The sequence below is a fragment of the Aedes albopictus genome, chromosome 3 (genome assembly GCF_035046485.1).
Source record: "Aedes albopictus strain Foshan chromosome 3, AalbF5, whole genome shotgun sequence".
In the NCBI taxonomy this organism is placed as follows: Eukaryota; Metazoa; Arthropoda; class Insecta; order Diptera; family Culicidae; genus Aedes; species Aedes albopictus.
Window position 1 is genome coordinate 79,050,515 of NC_085138.1, and position 7,970 is coordinate 79,058,484.

General features: G+C 36.0%; 1 non-coding gene across 1 annotated transcript; it reads right to left on the minus strand.

Moving 5' to 3' along the window:
- Nucleotides 1-7,505: 7,505 nt before the first annotated feature.
- Trnav-aac (transfer RNA valine (anticodon AAC)) lies at nucleotides 7,506-7,577 on the minus strand. Its single transcript has one exon. It is a non-coding gene; the product is annotated as a tRNA-Val (tRNA).
- Nucleotides 7,578-7,970: the final 393 nt, after the last annotated feature.

Consider the following 7,970-nt stretch of genomic DNA (forward strand, 5'->3'; position numbering starts at 1 on the left):
CTTCCATCGGGGTACATCATGTTCTGTTCAATTTCTACCCAGCAATTCTTGGCATAAAGATTGCCCAGGGGCCACAAAAATCGGATATTTCTACTATTTAATGAATGTGAAGACTCAAACAGCCCCACTATAGGCTAATCCAGATGGGCTTTAGGACATTTGGTCGAATGACATTTGGTCGAATGACGTTTGGTCGAATGACATTTGGTCGAAAGTACATTTGGTCGAACGGACATTTGGTCGAATGGACATTTGGTCGAAACCCATTTTTTGGAAGAAGAAGCATGTGACATTTAGTCGAATGGACAATTCGTCGAATGGACATTTGGTCGAAAGGCACTAACTTATGAAGAGTTTTGATTGGAAAATAATTTTATAGATTTCGGTATAATAATTTATATGTTACTGACCTTATTCGGTTGAAAGTACGTTTGGTCGAATGGACGCTAAGTCGTATAGCAATTTGATCGTGTTTAATTATATCAAACATAAAAAGCAAACATTGTAGTGCAGTGTAGGTTTCGGCTCTTCTTTCCAGTTTCACCATTTCATTGCGTTTTTGTGTACAACATACTGGCTTTTCCATCAAATATTTTTCCTTCTTTTCAACATACGCTGTTCTTTCAAGTGTATTATTTGTGCTGAGAGTGAAGAGTGGACATTATGGTTGTGATTTTTTCATCTATGATTTTTCCTTCTTTTGAACATAGGCTATTCTTTCAAAATTCGTATTTGTACTATGTTTGAATGTTATGGCTGCTGTCATTTTATCATGAATTTTTCCTTCTTTGAAACATAGGCTATTCTTCCACGTTTATTTATTTCATTGCGTTTTCCTGTACCAACTACTGAAGAATACAAGCTGTTCTTCCGTTTGATATTTGGATGTTATAGCTGCAGACTTTTTCATCGGATATTTTTCCTTCTTTTAAGGACAGATTGGTTAGGATCTAAAACTCGCGACTTCGAGCGTACACATCTCTTCGTAAACAAAACCAGTGCACCTGATCTTCTTGTTTCAAGCTTATTATAAGTGAGCGAAAACAGCATTATAAAATGCACTGTCAAACTACAGTTTGCTTCTTGAGAATTGTGCGTCTGAAGTTCTGATGCACTGTTGAAGTGGGATTTCAAGACGTTTGTCCTTAAACATAGGCTATTCTTTGACGCAGTGTTGCATATGAACTGAACGCAAGCCAAAATGGTTATTTATGCAACAAGTTGCAAAATGATGATTTTTTTTCAGCACGAGTCGTACATTTATTCAACGAGGCTTGCTTGTTCAATAACATATAAATAATTATGATACCGAAATCCATAATATTATTTTCCACTCACATCTCTTTTCACCAGTTAGTGCCTTTCGACCAAATGTCCATTCGACGAATCGCCCATTCGACTAAATGTCATATGCTTCTTTTCCAAAAAAAAGGCTTTCGACCAAATGTCCATTCGACCAAATGTCCGTTCGACTAAATGTACTTTCGACCAAATGTCATTCGACCAAACGTCATTCGACTAAATGTCTTTCGACCAAATGTCATAGATTCAATCCAGATGACCCCCAATTGTAGAGGCGCTTGGTGAGATAAGGAGAAAATCGTTTGTTTACACAAAAAAATCAATTTTTTGTCGTCAAATTTTACTCATTTTTTGCTCTAGAAAATAGCAACTTCCATTTGCAATGGCTTCCATTATCATCATTCTTGATGCCCACGCCGACAGACATCGGATAGGCCAGCTAACAAAAAATCCGGAACATCGCCCTCCGGAGGCATAGCAAGAGCTTTTCAGATTAATCACATAAATTGTTCGTAAGTACCTACCGGATCTAAGCGCAACTGAAAGAGAATTGAATATTATTTCCAAAAAGTGCTCGTTTGTTTCTCTACGATCGAAATTCGATACGAAAAAGTGAAAAAAGTGCACTTTGCCTATGCTGCGCCATGGCAATTTTTGGTGGAGTCACGTTTTTCGTAGGGTTCTCATTCCTGCCACCAGATGCGGAAGGATCGATAGCTTCCGTTGGATTCGCCTATAGGCACGTTAAGGAGGGTCCACTATAGGCAATGTCGCCAGTGAAAAAAAATACTCAGAATTACTTGAGCAGTTTGCAGATGGCAAGTGAAGAAGCCTAAACTTCTTGTAGCGTGAGAGTTGAGTCATTTCCGTCCTCTACTGCACTGACGTAGTACTTGTTTCCTCCAATCAGGCAGTCATCGAAGTTTTTTTTTAGTTTTTATTAATGTTTATTTTAACTTAAATGCTAATTCTACACTGGTCATCGAAGTGCAACTTCCACCTTTCAATCGCCTCCGTCCATCAAGAGGTTTCCATCTCTGCCACGGGGAACGAAGTCGTTACAGGAAGCATTGAATCTGTTTGCATAGTTCCTCATTCTGCCGGGTTCCGTGATCAGAAGGACGATCCGCGCTGCGTTTTTCGCTTTGAAAATCCTTCTGCACTCCTCGTTGAACCAATCGTTCCTTCCAGTAGGTAACCGACGCAGCTGTAGACTTTGTTGTTGATGGCTGAGGGATGGTAACACTCACTTGCTGTTTTTCAGCTCAGAAGTAAACTAGGTATAAAAACAGTATAACTGCAAGGTAAAATTCTTCCATATACTGTTTTTTATAGTACGCTTCTCATGCTTCTGTGTGACCCATGTAATGAGAAATTCAATTTCTTTTTCTTTTGATATTTTTTGATGCAATTTTTTGTATAAATGGGGTATTATCGGTGAAGTACTAGATTTGTATTATTAAGCTTATTTTGTGTATTGTGAGAATGTTAATTCTCCGTTTCTGCAATTAAATGGTGCCAAAAGTGTGGGCATTATGGTTGACTGTCTAATTTGATGCTGCTTGAGTTAAACTTTGGATGACTGTGTTGTCGTTTTCACCATTCTTGCAAATAAACAACATAGTTACCCAAAGTTTTCCCCAAACAGCATCACATTAAGCAATCAATCATAATATCCACGCTTTTGGCACTAGTTCACTGCAAAAGCGGAGAATTTATCTTCTCATTATACAAAATTTCAGTTCAATGCTACAAATCTAGTACCTCACCAATCACGTCCTATTCAGCTTTTTTCAGATGAGGCTAAAATAAGGAGGTGATTATTATACAAGAACTCTCAAGTTTGTGTCTATGTATTAGTTACATATATGGGAAAATTAATAATTGTCAACAAGTCATTTTTTAAGCTAATAAAACAAAAACCACAGACAAACAGACGTATCACTTGGAACAAATTGCGATAAAAATCATCGTCACGAAAACATAATCGCCCAATGCTAACCAGGCTGTGTTACGCAAACCACTCAGTAGGTGGCAGTAGTGAGAAACGTCAAACAAGAGGAAAAACGATGCGAGCGCCGTGACCGAGTGATTTGCGAACTACAAAATATTTGAACTAACCGTCAAAAAGGGTAACGATAAGAAGTGAGTAGAGTGAGACGTCTGTTTGTCTGTGCAAAAACTTTTTAACACATGGAAATCATGCAAAAATAAAAACTCATAAAAACGCCAAACTGTTCTGAAAATTTTTATCCATCATAAACTTTAATTTTCAGTAAGTGTCTTATAATTTACAAGACAATACATTTTCTTATTTAACCATATGATCAACGAACGCCTGAAGATCTTGTCTTGCTATTAAAGGGCTGTTTTTGAAAATAAATACATATATCAAATATATCTGAGAGTAATGTAAGGGAAATTATAAACTTAAAAAAAAAACAACCCCAAACGCGTTGTGATTGGTTTGGTTCGTGCTTGTAAAAAAGTCACTTATTTACTACACAGACAAACAGACTTATCAATTGAAAAAAAAATACTATTGAAATTATGATGATGATGATGATGATGATTGTGTACCCACCATCAGCGCAAGGATTACCTATGGCTGCAGAGTCATACCGGAAGGGAATGATCTACCTGATGGTTTATTGTAGCAGGGTAAGCTAAATTTACTGGAGACCTTCGGAAGACAACACGATGGTTGTTATCTCGTGACAAAGTCTGGCCACCCCACGAACATTTGTCCAGAAACCAGTTCATTTAGCTTCCTTAGGCTACCCCTCCCAATATCCCAAGTATCATATAATTTGAATATATTTAATTATATAATTGGCCAATTACCTGATTTTACCTGAAACAATAACTATTATGATTATGATACATAGAATTGACTTACATTACAATTTCAACTTTATTTACCTGAACAGCGCTGAAACAAATCGTTATTTTATTAAAGTTGAAGTTAAAATCTAGCAAATAACACGGAAAAAATTGTATATTAGTAGTGAAAAACACAACACACACAAAACACAGAAAAGTAAACCAAATTTTGATCTTATAATTTTCCTGCATTTAAACCAAGCTGGAAAATTACGAAATCAAAAATGGTTATTGTAGATCTTACGCTGTAACGCACAATTATAAGATGATCTACCCACGTTACGGGTATACAAATTACTATTGCAATTATGAGCATGAGCATTGGTGACCGTACACTTCGTAAGGAGTGTATCGGAAAGTAGTTGAAAATGTTCAGAATGCTCTATCTCGAAGCTGGGTTGGTCTTTTCATGTCGGTTCTTCTATGAAATCTTCACAATATAGTTAAGTTTAAAATACCTTGGAAAAATTTGGAAAATGTTTAGTATTATTGAAAATATGGTTAAATGAAAACACCTCACAAAATAAAAATCTGCACAAAATGCAATTTTGTTAAGATTTTTCAACATTTCAAAAATCTGTAGCGAGTAAAATTTGTACGATAAAAAATCTGGAAAATATTGATGCTTGTTAACAGTTATGTACACATAACATATCATTCAACACTGAGTTTCGAAATTCATATTTTCGATAGAAAAATCTCCTATATCTACAAAATGGTCCACTCCAAATAACGTCTATTTTTTGGTAAAACTTTGAAGTTGAGCTTTTAACATCTTAAAAGGTTATAAAATTCTATTTTTTGCTCTAACTAACTCGTTCTTATATTAAAAAACATACCCTATTCAAAAAATGCGAATTTTTCATTTTATGTATTTTTTATTTGCGTAAACATGATTTGGAGGAGCATGAAAAAAAAGGGTTCCTCAAAAATGGCCTTTTTTCATTTTTAAGAATTGCGCCTAAATGCAGTGGAGATTTTTCCTGAAAAAAATAATTTGCCTATATCATGAGGATTCTGGAGCTAATTATATTTGCACAAAAAAGTTAGCAATTTTCGAACATTATCGAACTTTTTTCGCATTTTGAATTTTTTAGAAGGTGTGCGAAAATTTAAAAACATGCCTTCAGTAATCTAGTTCAAAAACCCAGTTTAAAGAACATTTTTAGAAAATCATAAAATCCATTTCTTTTTTCAAGGATTTATACAGTATCTCCAAAAATAAAATTATTTAAAAGTTGTATTAAACTATTTTTGAGGCTATTTTAAACATTTTCAACTACTTTACGATACACTCCTTAGTTGCTACTCCGTGATTGACCTGAGCTAGCAGCGAAACTACACAGAGTAGAGAACCAATAGGCTTGGGGCTTGGGATTTGCCACCATCCTCAATGTACACGTTTCGAGAGCTCATACTTTATTGGGTCAATAACGGCACTGGCCACGTCCTTACGGTTTATCGGAAAAGGGAAGGAATGTTAGTTCGACAACCGGACTTCAAATTTTGACAGCGATCAAAGCTTAGCTAAAACGATCATTTTCCAACAACGAACTTATACAGTCATGACCCGCTGGTTGGGGGCTTAATAGTTGGGTGACTTTTTAGTTGGGGCTCCGTTAGTTGAGCTGTCAGCCAACTAAAAAGTACCTGGATGTCATAATTCAATGTCAAACTAAAAATGACAACCAATCTGTAATTCCGAGGGGCGAGCTAATGAGTTTTTGGTTTCTTAAACTTTCCTGATAATCAAGAAGAATTTCTATTTCATATTTCTTTGAAAAAAAAAACAATATGTTCAATTACTTCGAAACAAATGCAAAACAACGGCAATCTTTATTTTGTCGATCATTGAAAGCGTTTTGTGCTTGTATTTTGGTCCGGGTGGTTTCATAAACATCTATATTTTCACTTCACCGACTAAAAATGGGTGAAAATAATTATTTTTCGCATTGGCCATATATGTATCTTGCAAAACGTATCAGTTTTGCTCTAAATGTAATACAAATTGAAAATTTTTACTTTTTACTTCCAACCTGAACATGATTTTAAAAAAACAATGCGCGCGCCCCTTGTGCTGCTGTCACTTCACCCAACTAGCGAATCGAATCCGTTGGTTGGGTGGAGGTTCCGACTGTACCATTTCCAATTTTTGCAAAATAAGGGACGGCCTAGTATACACACAAATGTGTCACCTCAAAATTTGGAAGAATGATGAAACCATGAAAATTTTAAATAAAAATTTTATGGAATGGAAAAGATTTTGCGTCACCTCGCAATTGGTAGGACTGCTGAACCAATATACCGTCAGTGTACCAGTAGCCGCTCACCGTCTTGAAAATGATGTTTATTGGCATAAATTTGTATGATTGTCTTCATCCGTGTATAATTCGGCACGCATATTTTGAATATCCGTGGAAAAAAGATTGTATTTTTGTAGGGAAATTTGTTTTCTACACTCGTGAGCGGCTATTGGAACACGAGCGGCTACTGGTACACTGAGGGTACTACCTGCCATGAAATCGATATATTGAAACAATACTTTGTGCCGACACTAACAGGGACGGACCGCACAAACTTAGGCAAAATACTGGCGCATAATTACGGATCAAATCAATGTGGCTCGCACCGAAAGGTGTCGCACTGTACAAAAATACAGGAGAATTTATTTAAAATAAACTAAAATTAATGAAAAATGTTGAGTAAATATCTGAAGGATGATTTTAAATTAATAGATACATTTAATGCGTCTTTCAAAAAAAAAAACAAGGGACAAGCTCACCGATCATCAATCATTCACTCGAGCACCCGTCGTGCGACCGATACGATCGTGCGACACTACTTTTCGACACTCGCATGCACAGCAAAGAACAACACAATACTGAATACCAACACCCGCGCATCTATTGTTTTGATTTTCACGCGAGACAATAGTGAACGCGATCGATTATGCTGAGATACTCACCCCTTATAAGAGCGATGCATGCACAACAAAGAATAAAACAATACTCTGAAACAAATTACGATTGAAATTATTGTCACAAAATTATAACCGCCCAATGCTAATCACGTAGTGTTGCGCAAACCGCTGGGTAGGTGGCGGTCATAAGCAAATGTACGTAATATAGCTTAGAGCATACATTTATTTTGCATTCCACATGGGGGCTGTCGATAAACCACGTGGTCAAAGTGCAAATGTTCGGTAATACCAATCCGTGTGGTCAATTATGATTTTCAAAACATACATACATACATAAGATACATATTATGTACAAATGGGTGAATGGGTAAATTATTGGTTAAATTGGGAAAAAAATCCACAGCTCAGGTGAGATTTGAACTCACGACCCTTATTCGTTATACAAGTGCCATACCAACTAAGCTACCGAGCCAATTAATAACATTGCATTTTAGTTGTCATAAGATAATTCAAATCTCATCAATCCAAATCATCTTCCTCTTAAACCGAAAATATAACAATCTTTGTTGTACATTATGTACGACGAGCGAAAGCGATTTATTTATTGTTTAAAACTATTTGCTTATCGTACAGGCACCGCTAGCCAATTGAAAAGAAAATCAATGTGAAACGAAAAACTGTCGGAGAAAATCAACACAAATTGTTTTATAAATACAATCAATTCTCTCATCTCGAAACATGTTTTCTTGTCGATGGCTTTGGAACTATTCAGGTAACTAATTAAGAGATACAGGGGGTGGCCAAAATGTTTGGGATAGGCAACTTTATTTTCTCTCACAAAAAAGTTCAACATGCTGTAACTTTT